We start from the raw sequence: 17,096 nt of genomic DNA, 5'->3' as shown, positions 1-17,096 counted from the left end.
TATTTTGATAAACAAGAATACACTACACCAACTTAATCTGTTAAAAAAAAAACTGTAGTCCTACCTTTCTTGGGACAAAAATTTCATAGAAGACAAAAACGACAACACGCCTCTAGATAAAAGCATTGGCAGAGTTCTGATTTAAATGCTGCATTCCCTTAAAGCTCAATTTAAAATGAAACATACAGCAACAGAATACACTAAGTATAACATTTCTAAGAGAATTCATTAGCAGAGCTATACCATTATAATATTAGCAAGGTATATTTCCATTGAATTACTTAATATATTCCTATAGTACAGCCAAAAGAGATGCATACATCAATGGCTATCATCAAAATGTAAATATGGACACATATGGACACATCTGCATACATCTCTCCCTGTATACCTCCTTCTGCCCCTCTGCTGCCAACCTGACATATACTGCTCAGAGGCGGTTTAACAATTCCATGTCCAAGATGCATCTTTTCTATCAATTATAACAAAGGTATTTACAAATTGGCTAATTCACTAGCTCTAGTTTTTTTTTGTTTTGTTTTTTGTTTTTTTTGAGATGGAGTCTGTTGCCGAGGCTGGAGTGCAGTGGCGCAATATTGGCTCACTGCAACCTCCGCCTCCCAGGTTCAAGTGATTCTCCTGCCTCCGCCTCCTGAGTAGCTGGGACTACAGGCACGCGCCACCACGCTCAGCTAATATTTATATTTTTAGTAGAGATGGGGTTTCACCATGTTGACCAGGATGGTCTCGATCTCTTGACCTTGTGATCCGCCTGCCTCAGCCTCCCAAAGTGTTGGGATTACAGGCGTGAGCCACCGCGCCTGGCCCACTAGCTCTAGTTTTTATCATACATTGTCACCTCAGACATTCATAAAGTTTAGATGTTGCAAAATAATAAACTTTGTCCACAATAAACACAGGCACTTTACTAAAAATGCTCATATAGACCTGTGGTTATCATCTAAAACCATCTTCTAGAAATGGAGATACTAGCAAAGAGCCCTTCCCTTCACCGTTCCTCTTCTCCCTCTTCCACCATCCCCAGTGACTAAGTATAGGACGTCTAGCTCCAAGAAGTGGACTAATAAAGGTCACTCCCAAAAGACAGGCCTTCCTAAAAACTAACAATAGGACATTCACAAAGGGACTGATTCACTACACCTATTTTTAACATACTTTGAGCATTAAGACTTGTTTATCCTTTAATACACAATATTAACACAATAAAATGCATATATAGAACAATGGTTAGACCATCTGAACTAATCTAACTCAGGGGCACAGAACCCTTCTCCCTGCATACCTCCTCCTCCTCCCCACCCCACCACGCAGTGAATAGTCAGCATACGCTCCTAAGCATCAAGTTTTAACAATTCCATTCCCAGATGCAACCACTCCTAGGAAGTACTGAAAACAAATGCTTACAGGGGTGTTACTTTAGCCCTCTATTTTTAACCTATGTTGTGGATTTTTTTTTTTTTTTTTGAGATGGAGTCTTGCTCTGTCGCCATGCTGGAGTGCAGTGGTGTGGTCTCGGCTCACTGCAACCTCTGTCTCCCGGGCTCAAGCAATTCTCCTGCCTCAGCCTCCCGAGTAGCTGGGACTACAGGCACGTGCCACCACGACCAGCTAATTTTTGTATTTTTTGTAGAGATGGGGTTTCACCATGTTGGCCAAGATGGTCTCGATCCCTTGACTTCGTGATCCGCCCACCTCGGCCTCCCAAAGTGCCAGGATTACAGGAGTGAGCCACCGCACCTGACCGTTGTGCACTTTTAAACACCTAGAAAGACTAGATGTTTCAAACTGCACTTAAGTTTTCCATTATATACACAGTAGTATTGAATAAATGGCGTATATACATAACATAGACTATAATTTGAGTGTCTTCTAAATAGGAACATTCTGGCCTAGAACACTTCCCTTTCTGACCTCTACCAACCCCGTTGACAGCTATAAGCCATCTGTAATGCTTGGGGGGGTGGGGTTTAACAATTTTACTTCTGTTTTTAAGAAGTGTTCCTCATGAATTTTAACACAAAGTATACTCAATGTATTAGTTTACTAACTCTACTTTTGCCATACACTGGCAACCTCTTTAACATCGACTAGATGTAAATTAGGACTCCTATGTCTGCTTATATACATAGCACAGTAAACGAAAATGCAGACATAAGGGACAATGGTCAATGTGCCTCATCATAAACACACTGGACACTGGTAGAAAGCCCTTTGAACTTTGTGCTCCTCCTTCCCCCGAACCAGTACAAATATCATAACGTGTACTTCTCAGAGAATTGATCAATTTCCAAGACAATATTTCATATCAAAAGGATAAATACAAAATGTGTTACTTACTACCTCTACTTTTAACATACTTTGAGCACTTCTAAACATCTAGAAAGACTAGATATTTCAAATAAGGACTTAAGTGTGTCCACTATATACATAGCACTGTCAAATAAACTACACACATGTAACAATGGTTATATCTGAAAAGTGTCTTCTAAATAGGAACATTCTGGTCTAGAACCCTTCATTCCTTCCAACTCCTCTCCACCACCAACCTGGTGGTTATAGGCACATGTGTCACTTCGAGCTGATGTTATCATTTCACTTCCAAAAAGTCCTTTTCAGAAGACAGCCTCCCTATGAATTTTAACAAAGTGTACAAAATGCGTTAGTTTACTAACTACTTTTGTCATACACTGGCAACCTCTTTAATAGCTACAGACTAGATATTATAAAATCAGGACTCATTTGTCCAGTATATACCCAATATATACAGTATAGCAAAGTTAAATGAAATGCATGTAACATATAGGCAATGGATTAAGCTGAAATTTTCTAATAAACAATGGCAAAACACCTTTTGCAATTTTTTCCCTCTCACCTCCCAGGTGGTTCAACAAATCCACTTCCAAACAGCATTTCCCATTAGTTTTTAAAAGCTATTTACAAAAAGTGTTATTCTACTACTACTTTAAAATACATCAAGCACTTCCAAATATCTAAAGACTAGATATTTCATACCTTGTCCACCACGTACACGGCACTGTTAAATAAAACTGCACACACATAACAATGGTTATCATCTAAGGTATCTTCTAAATGTGACCATTTTGGCCTTGAATCATTCCCTTTTCTCTTCCTTCTCTGCCTTCAATTCAGTGGACAAGTACATGCATGTGTAATGCTTAGAGATGGTTGAAAAAATTCCTATGCAAAAGTCAATTACAGAAGACAAGTTTTCCTATGAATTTCAACACAAAGCATACAAAATATGCTAATTTTACTACTTTGTCATACACTGGCAACCTCTAGATGTTAAAAAATTAGGACTATTTGTCCATTATATACACTATATACAGAGCAAAACAAAATGCACAAAACTTACAGAAAAATGGTGTCTGAAAATGTCCAAGTATGAACACACTAGCATATTATCTTTTGCAATTTCTTCCCTCCCACCTCCTCCAAACCATTGAGCAAGTATACACAGTAATATACTGCTCACAAAGGTGGCTTCACAATTCAACTTCCAAAAGTATTTCCTATGAATTTTAGCAAAAAGATATTTACAAAGTGGTATTTTACTACCTCTACATTTAATACACATCGGGCACTTCTAAACATCTGGATAGACTAAATGTTTCAGGTAAGGAGTTAATTTGTCCACTGTGTACACAGCAGTCTTGAATAAACTGCAAACATGTAACAACAGTTATAATTTGAAAGAGTCTTCCAAATGTGAACATTCTGGCCTAGAACCCTTCCCATCTCCATCAACCCAGTGGGCAAGAATGCTCAAATTTTCAGAAGACAATCTTTCCTAGAACTTGTAGAACAAAATGTACAAAATATATTGGTTTACTAACTCTAGTTTTGTTATACACTGGCAACCTCTTTAACATCCAGAAAGACTAGATGTTGTAAATTAGGACTCATTTGTCCTTTATGTACACTATATACATAGATAAAACAAAATGCACAGACATAGTGATTCATCTTGCGTCGCTGTAAGCAGGATGGCATAGGGCTCTCTGCACCTCCCCCTCCTCTCTCCTCCCCCAAACCACTGCGCAAACACAATGAGTATTACTCAACAGGTGATTTGGCCATTCCCCCCAAACAACATTTCTATGAATTGTAACAAAAAGATATTTACAAAATGTGATTTTACTACCTCTAATTTTAACATATATCAGACACTTCAGAATATCTAAAAAGAATAGACATTTCAAAAAAGCTTAGCATTGTCAACTATATACATAGTAGTGAGGAAGCAAATGCACACAAAACAATGGATAGAATATGAAAATGTCTTCTAAATATAACCAGTCTAGCATAGAACCTTCTTTTCTTCCTTCTCAGGTCTTCGAGCTCCATGTCATCTAACCCACTGAACAAACGTGAACGTATCGCTTCTAGAGGCCGTCTAACAACTCAGTTTCCAAAAGTCAACTCCAGAAGACATGTATTTTCTATGATTTCTTTTAAACAAATGAGAATTTACAAGATGTGTGACTTTCTAACTCTATCATACGTCGGCAACCTCTTTCCATCTAGAAGGGCTACATGTGACAAATGTTTTCTATTAAAAGGTTGGGGTGGAGTTGAGAGCAGCTTTTTCATATTATATACACAGGCCTTCCGTAAACGGCCAGTGAATCTTCCCAGAGGATGGTGGGCATTTCCAACGGGCCAAACGTGGCCTGTCATTCTACCATTTCTGTCTTCCGACAGTAAGGTCTGGTAGTACGAAGACCAACCGCCCGATCGCCGCTAACCGTTCCACCCGTCGTCGTTCGGGACTTCGCTCACCTCCCAGGCCCGTTAAGGCCTTTGTCCGTTGTCGTTAGACTAGGTAGGTCTCGCCCAATGGCGACAGAGTGATCACCCGGGACCCAGATCTGGCGGCTCCGTGGCTTGAAGAGGCGGCCGAGCCTGCCTGTGTCCCTAGGCCGCCTTCCCGGGCCCTGCATGCCCTAACGCCCTCCGCCGCGCGGCGTTCGAGCGGCCGCCATGCTTCCCGGCCCGCCACTCCCGCCGCCACCCAAAGGCGCTGCGTCCAGGCTGCTCGGCGGGGGTTTCGTCCAGGCCCGGCAGGCTTGGGCCGGGAGACCCGACGGCCGGCGGGGTCCGGGCTGGGAGAGGCCGCCGCCGCCATCAGTCACCGAGGTAGGGTAGGGAAGAGAGGTTCGCCACCGCTTCAAGGCCTGGGCCCAGCCAGTGGGCAGCCACAGCAGAGGCCTCCGGTATCTGCAGGGCAGAGGGCGCGGCCCCCCCTAGCTCACCCGCCGACCCGGGGCCGGAGGGCCTGAAGGGCCCTGGAGGAGCGGGCCGCGCTCTGCGTCTCTCCGCGCTCTCTGCCAGACCGGAACTCTTGCAGTGATTTCTTACGCGGAGTCAGGATGAGGTCGGGAATGAGACTGAGGAAAGGGAATTAAAAAGATACCTATAACTAAGTAAAGAGGAGCCCTGCAGTAATGTAATGAGCCATGAACTGAAGAGTAACATTCATTCAACTCTGCCTGTGAAGGAGGGAGAGGGAAAGACAACTAGAGACAGAGGAGAAACGGAGAAAGGAGGTGAGATTTCAAAACACCAGTAGGTTCTGAAATTATTTTCGGAGTACAGAGTACTTTTTGCTGTCCTTGGAGTGGCTAATAAAAACAAAGAGTGGTTTTATTCTGGAACTCGGAAAATTTATTTTTTAAAAAGAGAGAAGGCCCTGTCACAAAGAGCAGGTAGGAAAACGTAGCGTAAACTTAAACTCGATTTGTGTCTAAATACTAAAAACAACAACTGTCAGGAGTGGGATTCGAACCCACGCCTCCAGGGGAGACTGCGACCTGAACGCAGCGCCTTAGACCGCTCGGCCATCCTGACTCGCTTAGTTTAGCTTGTGCTCAGAATTCACTTCTGTCTCTACCTAAACGCTATTAGTTCCCGGTCCACCGACCGCCCACCCACCCCCCCACCCCCCAAGGTCCCCACCCCCTTGTTTCCCTTTTTCTCAAGATATGGGCATTCCTGGGTTAAAAGGTAAGCCACCACTCCGCGAACTGCCTCGGACGGCGACCCGGGGTTGAAGCACTGCATAGGACCGGTTGTCCGGGCTACAGAGCGGCGTCTCCCGAGTGAACGCCAAGTCGTTCCCAGGCTGCGCGGGGAGGGCTGCGGGCGAGGGAGGGCGGGTCGGGGTGGGGGGAGCGGGACGGGGGCGGGGGCGTGGGGGGGCGGGGCGGGGGCGTGGGGGGGCGGGGCGGGGGCGTGGGGGGGCGGGGCGGGGGCGGGGAGGGCGTGAGCCAGCCCAGGGCCGCGTGACTAAGGCGGAAGACGGCGATGGCGTCCTGCTCTGAACTGAATTCTAGTTAAAGTAATGGCAATCCTGTTGAACTCAACATTACTAGAATACCTGGCTTAAATTTACACTTAACTCCCAGGAAGTTTTAGGCTTGCTCCAGTTTTTTGCTGGAACAAGGTGCTCACTAATCCCTCTCCTTTACGTTGTGCTGCAAATCTCCCAGCACGTGGTTACCCTTGGCAGGGCCGGTGGATGGGACAGGAGCGTGGGAAGGGCTGGCTTGTCTTGCCTCTCGGTCGGAGTTTATGGAGGATTTGTGCACTTTTCGGAGTGGATGTTATACTGTAATAAAAACTTTAAAAAGCAAAAGCAAAAACAACAACAAAAATGGGGAGTAGCTTATGTATTTTACTAAACCCAGCGCAGCGGGTACTTGATAGAAGGCCTCGAGCACAACAACTTTTCTAAACATAAACAAAGGTCAGAGGTGACCTACTTCAAATTTTGTTAGCAAGGGTTAGCAGTCAGGATGCCATGGTCGGAATATCACTGACTGGAAGTCAGGGGACCTGAGTACAAATTTCAAACAGAACTAGAACTGGTCACTAACTACCTGGAGAATCTTAGATGAGTCATTTTGCTTCTGTGGACATTAGAAACAGCTTTCTTAGACACCTATAATAGTTTCATCGTGAGTTCAATTGATAGAATACAATGTTTAATCCCTTAAATTAAGCATTAAATCCCCATCTCCAGGGAATCAATTAGAGGCAAATTCTGTTCTTCTCAGGCCTACCGATTCAGAAATTTTGCTATGTCCAACATGGTGACTATAGTTAATAACAACGTTATTGAATACTTGAAAATTGCTGAGAGTGGATTTTAAATGTTCTTGCCACAAAAAGAAAAAGATAAGTATGTGATGTAATGGATATGTTAATTAGCTTGATTTAGCCTTCCCACAATGTACACATAGAACAAAACATCATTTTGTACATCATAAATATATATATCTTTATTTGTTGATTTTAAAAATATAAATACGTAAATTAAAAAGTTATGAGGATAGAGTCCCACAGTAAGTGTTTAATAAGTCCTCTGCGAGGCCTCTAAAATGCAGTCACCTCTGCTCTTTTCACAGGGTAGTGGTGGATACCAACTTTGGAGACAAGAGAGGAGAGAGGCAATTCATTCATCCAACATACAGGAAATATTTATTGGGTACCTACTACGTGCCAGGCAGCGTTCTAGGTGCTGGTGATGTTGTGGGAAGTCAAGGACCCCAAACGGAGGGACCAGCTGAAGCCATGACGGAAGAACGTGGATTATGAAGATTTTATGGACATTTATTAGTTCCCCAAATTAATACTTTTGTAATTTCTTATGCCTGTCTTTACTGCAATCTTTAAACATAAATTGTAAAGATTTCATGGACACTTATCACTTCCCCAATCAATACCCTTGTAATTTCCTATGCCTATCTTTAATCTCTTAATCCTGTCAGTTGAGGAGGATGTATATCATTCCAGGACCCTGTAATAATTTCGTTAACTACAAAATTTGTACAGCATGTGTGTTTGAGCAATATGAAATGTGGGCACCCTGAAAAAAGAACAGGATAACAGCAATTGTTCAGGGAATAAGAGAGATAACCTTAAACTCTGACCGCCAATGAGCCGGGCAGAACAGAGCCATATTTCTCTTCTTTCAAAAGCAAATGGGAGAAATATCGCTGAATTCTTTTTCTCAGCATGGGATATCTCTGAGAAAGAGAATGGGCACTTAGGGGTAGGTCTCTGAACTGGCCCCCCCGGGGCGTACCTGTCTCTTATGGTTGAGACTGCAGGGGTGAAATAAACTCCAGTCTCCCATAGCGCTCCCAGGCTTATTAGGAAGAGGAAATTCCCACCTAATAAATTTTGGTAAGACTGGTTGATCTCAAAACCTCGTCTCCTGATGTTATCAATGACAATGGTGCCCAAAACTTCATTAGCAATTTTAATTTCGCCTTGGTCCTGTGGTCCTGTGATCTCGCCCTGCCTCCACTTGCCTGGTGATATTCTATTACCCTGTTAAGTACTTGATGTCTGTCATCCACACCTATTCGCACACTCCCTCCCCTTTTGAAACTCCCTAATAAAAACTTGCTGGTTTTTGTGGCTTTTGGGGCATCACGGATCCTACCAAAGTGTGATGTCTCCCCCGGACGCCCAGCTTTAAAATTTCTCTCTTTTGTACTCTGTCCCTTTATTTCTCAAGCCAGCCGACGCTTAGGAAAATAGAAAAGAACCTACGTGATTATCGGGGCAGGTCCCCCAATAGGTGATCCAACAGTAAACAAACAGACAGAATAAGCTCCACCATCGAAGGGCTTACACTATAATGGGGTAGTGAGCCCAAGAAACATGAAATAAAATGGACAGAGCTGTGCTCCCTTCAGCAAGCACTTACACTAAAATTGGAGCAATGCAGAGAAGATTAGCATGGCCTTTGTACAAGGATGACAGGCAAATTTGTGAAACATTCCTTTTTGAGACGAAGTCTCGCTCTTGTTGCCGAGGCTGGAGTGCAATGGTGCGATCTCGGCTCACTGCAATCTCCTCCTCCCGGGTTTAAGCGATGCTCCTGCCTCAGCCTCCCTAGGAGCTGGGATTACAAGCGCCCGCCACCATGCCTGGCTAATTTTTGTATTTTTAGTACAGATGGGGTTTCACCGTGTTGGCCAGGCCAGTCTTGAACTCCTGACCTCAGGTGATCCACTTGCCTCAGTTTCCCAAAGTGCTGGTATGACAGGCGTGAGCCACTGAGCCTGACTGAAGCACTCTATTTGTAAAAAAAAGAATAAAAAATTTTAAAAAATAATAAAATGGAGAGAAGCTGAGACCTCTAATAAAGTCGTTATTTTAACTCCAGTCTCTAGGCCTCATGAGAAATCCCAGCTTAGTTCCCCAATGAAAAATAGAATTGCCCTCTAAAGAAAGAAGTGGGGGAGGAAAAGCCCAATTTAGAAACAATATATGTATGTATTTTTTGAGACGGGATCTGGCTCTGTTGCCTGCGCTAGAGAGTAGCAGTATGATCCTGGCTCACTGTAGCCTCGAACTCCCCAAGGAGGAGTACAGGAGCAAGGATTACAGTAGCTAGGACTACAGGCACACACCAGCTGGCCTGGCTGTTTTTTATTCTTTTGTTATTATGTTGCTCTGGCTAGATAGTTTTATAAAAGGTTGAAAATGGCCAGGTGCAGCGGCTCACACCTGTAATCCCACCATTTTGGGTGGCCGAGGCAGGTGGATCACGTGAAGTCAGGAGTTCGAGACCAGCCTAACCAGCATGGTGAAAACCCATCTCAACTAAAAATTAAAAAAAAAAAAAAAATTAGCCAGGTGTGGTGGCACATGCTTGTAATCCCAGCTACTTGGAAGGCTGAGGTAGGAGAATCGCTTGAACCCGGGAGGCGGCGGTTGCAGTGAGCCAAGATCATGCCATTGCACTCCAGCCTGGGCAACAAGAGCAAAATTCCATCTCAAATAAATAAATGGTTAAAAATATAGAAAGCAAAAAGAAGGCCAGACGTGGTGGCTTCACGCCTGTAATCCCAGCACTTTGGGAGGCCAAGGCGGGCAGATCACCTGAGGTCAGGAGTTCAAGACTAGCCTGGCCAACATGGGGGGTTTCAACCCCTTCTCTACTAAAAATACAAAAATAGCCAGGCGTGGTGATGCAGACCTGTAATCCCAGCTACTCGGGAGGCTGAGGCAGGAGAATCGCTTCATCCTGGAAGGTGGAGGTTGCAGTGAGCCGAGACTGCCATTGCACTCCAGCCTGGGCAACAAGAACAAAACTTCCCCCCACCCCCCCACTCCCCCCACCCCCCCACCCCCCACTCCCCTACCCCCCCACCTCCCCACCCCCTGCTCTGGCTGGCTTTGCCTAGGCTCATTTATGCCCACCATTCAGCCAAGATGCTAAGCCTCTCTCTTCATAAAGTCTTTCATTCCCAAGGAGGTTAGACGTGATGGGAAAGCAGTTCCCCAAGGTCTTGCCCCAGTGCCATGTTCTTATGCAACTTCTGCTTGCCTCACATTGGCCAAAGCAAGTCACAGGGCCCAAACCAAAGGCAGTGTAGGGAGAGGGTACTGCAAGAGTGGGGCCCAGGGAGGAAAGGTTTATTGGGTGTATTTGTACAACCATCTACCACAGTAATCTTAAAGAATAGTGAGAAGAAACAAAATTAAGAATTGGAAAACTAAGTTGTAAGACACAAAATTGAAAATTAGGTGAAATATAAGAAGAGGATAGAGAGTGGGTGTTCATACAAATTTCTTGAGGTAAGCTGTTTTCTGGTGAAGCGTGGGGTTTACTCAGCCAGAGGGTACAAGGGCTCAGGGCTCTCAAATAAGATGAAATACAGGATGCATAGTTAAATTAGAATTTCAGATAAACAATGAACGACTTTTTAGTTTAAGTATGTCCAACATTAAAATACATTACTTGCTGACTCCCAAAGAGGCTGAGTCAATAAAAGCCTACTTGGGAGGCAGGGTTTGGTCTGTCCACACGTGTGTTTGAAAAACATCCAGCAGCCATCTCTCCATGTAGTTTAAGCATACTTTCCCTGACCTCCAGGTCAGTTTCAAACTTCCTTGAACTTTGAGCACACTCATAACTTAATCTGTCGGTTGATATTTACTGAGCAACTAATATGTGCCAGGTACTTTATTTACAAACAAAACGAAATCCCTGCTTTTGTGGATTCTTGCCTCTGTGATGAAGAAAGACTATTTAAAAAAAAACAAATATGCTTATAGTTTCAAATATTAATAAGTACTTTTAAGAAAAATAGTAATTGTGCAGGAGTTTTCCCAAAAGAAAAGTAGTGCAGGGTGACGAGTCAGAAAGTAGGAAAGTGGGAGGCGGGGGGTGCTATTTTACAGAGGGTGGTAAGAGACATCATTTGAGCAGAAACCTGAATGAAATGGGGGGCAAGACAAACATATCCAGGGCACACACAGAGGGCACAGCAAGGGCAAAGAACTTGGGCAGAGAATGAAGGAGCAACAAAAGGCTTCTGTGTCTGGAGAGGAGGAATAAGGGAATGAAAGAGATGAAATTGCAGAGATAGCCAAGGACCAGATGGTGTTAGTAGGGCCTGAGTTTAATCCTGAGGCTGCATTGGGAAGCCATTGGAGAATTTTGATAACATAATCTGATTTGTCTTTGAAAACAATACTCCGGGCGGGGCACAGTGGCTCATGCCTGTAATTCCAGCACTTTGGAAGGCTGAGGAGGGCAGATCGCTTGAGCTCAGGAGTTCGAGACCATCCTGGGCAACATACAGAGATCCTGTCTCTAAAAAAAAAAAAAAAAAAATTAGCCAGCCTGGGCGACAGAGTGAGACTCTATTTCTTTTTCTTTTTCTTTTTCATTCTTTTTTTTTTTTTTTGAGACGGACTCTTGCTCTGTCACCAGGCTGGAGTGCAGTGGCACGATCTCGGCTCACTCCAACCTCTGCCTCCCTGGTTCAAGCGATTCTCCTGCCTCAGCCTTCAGAGTAGCTGGCACTACAGGCGCACACCACCACGCCCAGCTAATTTTTGTATTTTTTGTAGAGATGTGGTTTCACCATATTGGGCAGGATGGTCTCGATCTCTTGACCTCATGATCCATGTGCCTTGGCCTCCCAAAGTGCTGGGATTTCAGGTGTGAGTCACCACGCCTGGCTGTGAGACTCTATTTCCAAACCAAACCAAACCAAACCAAACCAAACAAACCAAACCAAACCAAACCAAACCAAACCAAACCAAGCAAAACAATACTCTGGTCTTTGTGGATAACTGACCATAGAGGCAAGGGTTGAAGCAGGTGCTATATAAAAAATCCAGGTAAGAAGTGATGATGGCTTAGGGAGCTAGTGGTAAAGAAGGAAAGAAGTGCTCATGTCCAGGATATGTTTTGAAGGCAGAGCTGACAGGACTTACTAGGAGTTTGGAGGTGGAAAATGAGATAAAAAGGAATTAGTGCTTATGCCTGTATTTTTGGCTCGAGAAAATGGATGACAGAGTCATTAATGGGGTGGAAAAGATTAAGTAAGGTGTAAATTGGTCAGAGGGAATCTAGAGTTGTACTTTGGTCCCCTTAAATTTGAGGTACCTATTGTTTGTCACAGAGAAGATGTTCAAGAGTCAGTAGAATAGGTAAGGCCATTCTGGAAACCATGTTGGGGCCAGAGTCATCAATTCAGGAGTAGTGAGCCAATAGGTGAGAGTTAATGCTGCAGACGGAGAGAAAAATTCAGTCTTCAGCAGGCTCTTGAAAGGATTAAAAGGCTTTAAACAACAATAAACTAGTCAGCCAGAACTACAATTCAACAACTACAACAATGTAACAGTGTCTCACTGTGGTTATTACAATCCAAAGCCACTGTCCTGGCACTTGATTATCTTCCACTGCTATTTTGCTGTTTGAATGGAACTGGTGGCTGCCGTCACCTCTCTCTCTTAGAAGAACATGAGGCCAAATTCTTGTACAGTCCAGTACAAGGTCTTTCTGTGGCAGTAGCTTGATGTTATGTTAACTTTCTTACCTCCTACTTGTTCTAAGTTGTATGCTGCTTTGTAAACTAACACAAGATTTGCTCAGCTTATAGGATTGTTTGAAAGTCATTTTCTGGACAATGTACTTTGTACCTAACCAACAGCATGGACCGTGGAGTCAGATGGCCCGGAGTCAAATCCCATCTCTGCTTATTCTCTAGCAGGTGATAGAAGCCATTTTATCTCTCTGCTCTTCAGACTCTTTATTTGTAAAATGGAGACTGCACTGATACCTACCTACCTCCTAGGGGTCTGAAAAATGGCAGGAATTACAGCACGCAAAATACAGGACCTGACGCATAATAAGTACTTTGTTACTGTTAATACTATGAGTATGCATATTCAGTCGCTACGTAAATGCATTTTGCACAATGATCAAAATTTGGAGATATTTCTTGTTCTTTCTTTTTTTTTTCCTTGAGATGGAGTCTTGCTCTGTCACCCAGGCTGGAGTGCAATGGTGCAATCTTGGCTCACTGCTACCACTGCCTCCCAGGTTCAAGCAATTCTCCTGCCTCAGCCTCCCGAGTAGCTGGCGCCACAGGCGTGGGCCACCACACTCGGCTAATTTTTGTATTTTTAGTGGAGATGGGGTTTTTGCCATGTTAGCCAGGCTGGTCTCAAACTCCTGACCTGAGGTGATCCACCGTCTCAGCCTCCCATAGTGCTAGGATTACAGGCATGAGCCGCCGCACCCAGCGAAATATTCCTCTAGAAAGACTCTTGTTACTTCAACTAAGGTCTTCAATCCCAAGTAGATGCATAATATTTTGAAGCATACATCTAGTCTGTTCTCAAACATTAAAGTGCACATGAATCACCATGTTGTTAAATGCAGTTTCTGATTCAGGAGTTCTCAGTGGGACTTAAGGTTCTGTGGTTCTAACAAGACAGTCCAGAATCAGCATGAGTAGCAATGCTTTAAAGTATGAATGGAATCTCTATGCAGTGCTCTCCTCCATGGTCAGCCAGTCTTCTATGATGGATGATTGTTGCTCATCTGATCTTTCCTTGGAAGCTCTTGGCACCACATATATATATTATATATATATAATATATATATAATATATAATATATATGTGTGCATATATTATATATGTGTTTATATATATAATATATACGTGTATATGTGTGTGTGTGTGTGTGTGTGTGTGCGCATAAATATATATATATATTTTAAATGAAAGGATAAACCCAAATATTGGCATTGGTCATATTTGAGTGATGAGATTTTGGACCATTGTTACTTTGTAAAATATACTTTCATGTATTTTCAGGAAAATAAGTTATTTCCATTTTAAAATAATACAATGAGCACAAGAGTAAATGTGTATGTAGTTGGGAGTGGGCTGTCAGGGACTATTGCAAGAAGGGGATTTGAGGAAATATGAGTGCTGTCTGGAGGCAGAAGAGACATGACTCAAGATGTGTGGAGGAATGGCATGGAAGAGCTGCTATTGATTAGGGAAGAGGGAAGTTGTTCAGTTATTTTTCTCACAATCTGAATGTCTGGGCTTAGTTACCTCATAGTCTCTGTTAAATAGAGGCAGGCTCCCAGAAACATGTGACTACCAGAGCTGGCATTTGGCAGTGTGAAATGAAGTCAGCTATTATTATTTTAGGGGTATGTGCATTTTTAGTATGATTTTTAGTTGTAGGGTGGAAAGGTGTTTGTTTCTAGATTAAAAATAAAAACAGACATTAGCAAATACTTCAGTTAGTTTCAGTGCTTTTGAAATCATAGTGTCACCTACTTTGCTTGGGTAACTCAGACAGGCTTTGGTAAAGCATTGGCGATGCAACATTTCTTGTCTTTTAGAAGGTTTGGAAATAAGGCCAGACATACTGAGACTGATAATTTCCTTATCTCTGGGGCACAGTTCTTACAGCTGGTGCCACCAGGACAGGGAGCCAAAGGCAGGTTCTTAGCTCTATCACATAAATTATTTAATTAATTTATTTATTTATGTATTTATTTATTTATTTTTGAGGCAGTGTCTGGCTCTGTCGCCCAGGCTGGAGTGCAGTGGCATGATGTTGGCTCACTGCGACCTCTGCCTCCCAGGCTCAAGCCATCCCCCAACCTCAGCCTCCCGAATAGATGGGACTACAGAGGTGTTCTACCACGCCTGGCTAATTTTTATATTTTTAGTATAGACAGGGTTTTGCCATGTTGACCTGGCTGGTCTCAGAACTCCTGGCCTCAAGCAATCCGCCCGCCTTGGCCTCCCCAAAGTGCTGGGATTATAGGCGTGAGCCACCGTGCCTGGCCCACATAAATTCTTTCTAAGGGGTGTGTCTGGCTGGAGCTGGAGGGAAAAAGGAAGGACATGGTACCTCCTAAGAATCTACTACAAGCTCAGTACTGTGCCCAGTGACCATTTTCCTGGAAGGTCATGGGGAAAAAGGAAAGAGGAGTCATAGAGCTGATTATAATCTGTGACTGTTCTTTTTCCCTACTCTCAGAGGGGGATTTCTGTGGCAGTCCATCTGTTCTGGGTGAGGTTTAAAGATACATTTTAAGATATACATTACACATTAAATCAGTAAAGCAACTGCCTGAGGTTCTTAAATATTTATTATTTTTAATAGAATGATTATGAATTGGTTTTATTTTTACTTTGGCATGAGATCTATTCAGAATGGGGGTAAGGAAGGTGTTGAGGTAAAGGCTTGTATCTAAATACACACTTGAATGTAATGCATAACCCCAAGCGAATTCCCATTTGACCCCCTTTTCTCTCCCCTCAGCTCCAGAAACAAGCCCATTGTCCTCTTTCTGGCTGATACCATCCATTCTTCAACTTGAGAGTCCTCTTCTCTGTGGCCACACTAGAATGCAATGCAGGCTCACAGCTTCTCCACTGCCTACTTGCTCCTAAAACAAATAGAATGCTTTGGAGGATTTTAATATTGCAGAAATAGATGCTGGATTTAAGCAAGTAAGTGCAGGGAGGATTATAATGTATTCTGAAAGTATTAGAGTGGTATTTACTTTCATAATACATCATAATGTATTATAAATAGATCGAGCAATTTCTTTTAGCTCCTTTTTTAGTCTTCTCTTTCCTCTTCTTGGAATCCCAGTTTCGTTCAAACATCCCTTTTAAATCCAGGGACTGATGCTACTAAGCCTTCTCCTTCCTTCAATAGACTTTACTCTTGATTTTATCCAACCTATCCTGCAAATACATGTTTACTGATTTATTATAAAGGATATTACAAAGTATACAGATGAACAGCCAGATGGAAAATATGTACAGGGCAAGGTGTGTGGGAAGGGGCATGCAGCTCCAAAGCTTTCTCTGTGCACACACTGCCCTCCAGAAACCCCCGTGTGTTCAGCTATCCAAAAGGCCAGAGTGCCAATGGCTACCTACCCTCTGCCCCTGTTTGGGTGGTGACTCCATTTCTACTACTGTAAAGGTAACCTGGTCAATGGTATAGGTAAGTGAAGCCATCTCTTTAAATTAACAGTACTTTTCCAAGAGGAGGAAATATTTGGGAAATCTTTAATGTTAAGGCCTTGTAATTAAAAGAAAAAAAATGAGGTGGGTGATCTTTGGATATTATTTGATATAGTTTGGATCTGAGTCCCCACCCAAATCCCATGTTCAATTGTAATCCCTAATGTTGGAGGTGCAGCCTGTTGGGAGGTAATTAGATCACGGGGGCGGTTTCTCACGAATGGTTTAGCACCATCCCCTCAGTGCTATTTTTTTTTGGAGACCGAGTCTCTCTCTGTCGCCTAGGCTGGAGTGAAGTGAGTGGCATGATCTCAGCTCACTGCAACCTCTGCCTCCCAGGTTCAACCGATTCTCCTGCCTCAGCCTCCCAAGTAGCTGGGACTACAGGCATGTGCCACCAAGCCCGGCTAATTTTTTTGGTGTTTTTAGTAGAGACGGGGTTTCACCATGTTAGTCAGGCTGGTCTTGAACTCCTGACCTCAGGTGATCTGCCTGCCTCGGCCTCCTAAAGTGTTGGGATTACAGGCGTGAGCCACCATGCCTGGCCAATGCTATTTTTGTGATAGTGAATGAGTGACTAATTATGAGATCTGATTGTTTAAAACTGTGTAGCACATCCCCCGCTCCCCCCTCTCTCCTCCCCCGTCCCTGCTGCTGTCTTCCTTCTGCTACGGCCATGTAAAACGTGCCTGCTTCCCCTTCGCCTTCTGCCATGATTGTAAA

At 43.5% G+C, this 17,096-nt stretch overlaps 2 non-coding genes across 2 annotated transcripts; one reads left to right on the top strand and one right to left on the bottom strand.

The window, feature by feature from the left end:
* Positions 1–5,809: 5,809 nt before the first annotated feature.
* Positions 5,810–5,892, bottom strand: TRNAL-CAG (transfer RNA leucine (anticodon CAG)). The gene has a single exon. It is a non-coding gene; the product is annotated as a tRNA-Leu (tRNA).
* Positions 5,893–8,737: 2,845 nt separating this feature from the next.
* On the top strand, positions 8,738–8,842 carry LOC129039694 (U6 spliceosomal RNA). Its single transcript, XR_008503413.1, has one exon. It is a non-coding gene; the product is annotated as a U6 spliceosomal RNA (small nuclear RNA).
* Positions 8,843–17,096: the final 8,254 nt, after the last annotated feature.

The sequence above is a fragment of the Pongo pygmaeus genome, chromosome 5, assembly GCF_028885625.2.
Source record: "Pongo pygmaeus isolate AG05252 chromosome 5, NHGRI_mPonPyg2-v2.0_pri, whole genome shotgun sequence".
Classification (NCBI taxonomy): domain Eukaryota; kingdom Metazoa; phylum Chordata; class Mammalia; order Primates; family Hominidae; genus Pongo; species Pongo pygmaeus.
This window is presented reverse-complemented; position numbering and strand designations above follow the sequence as displayed.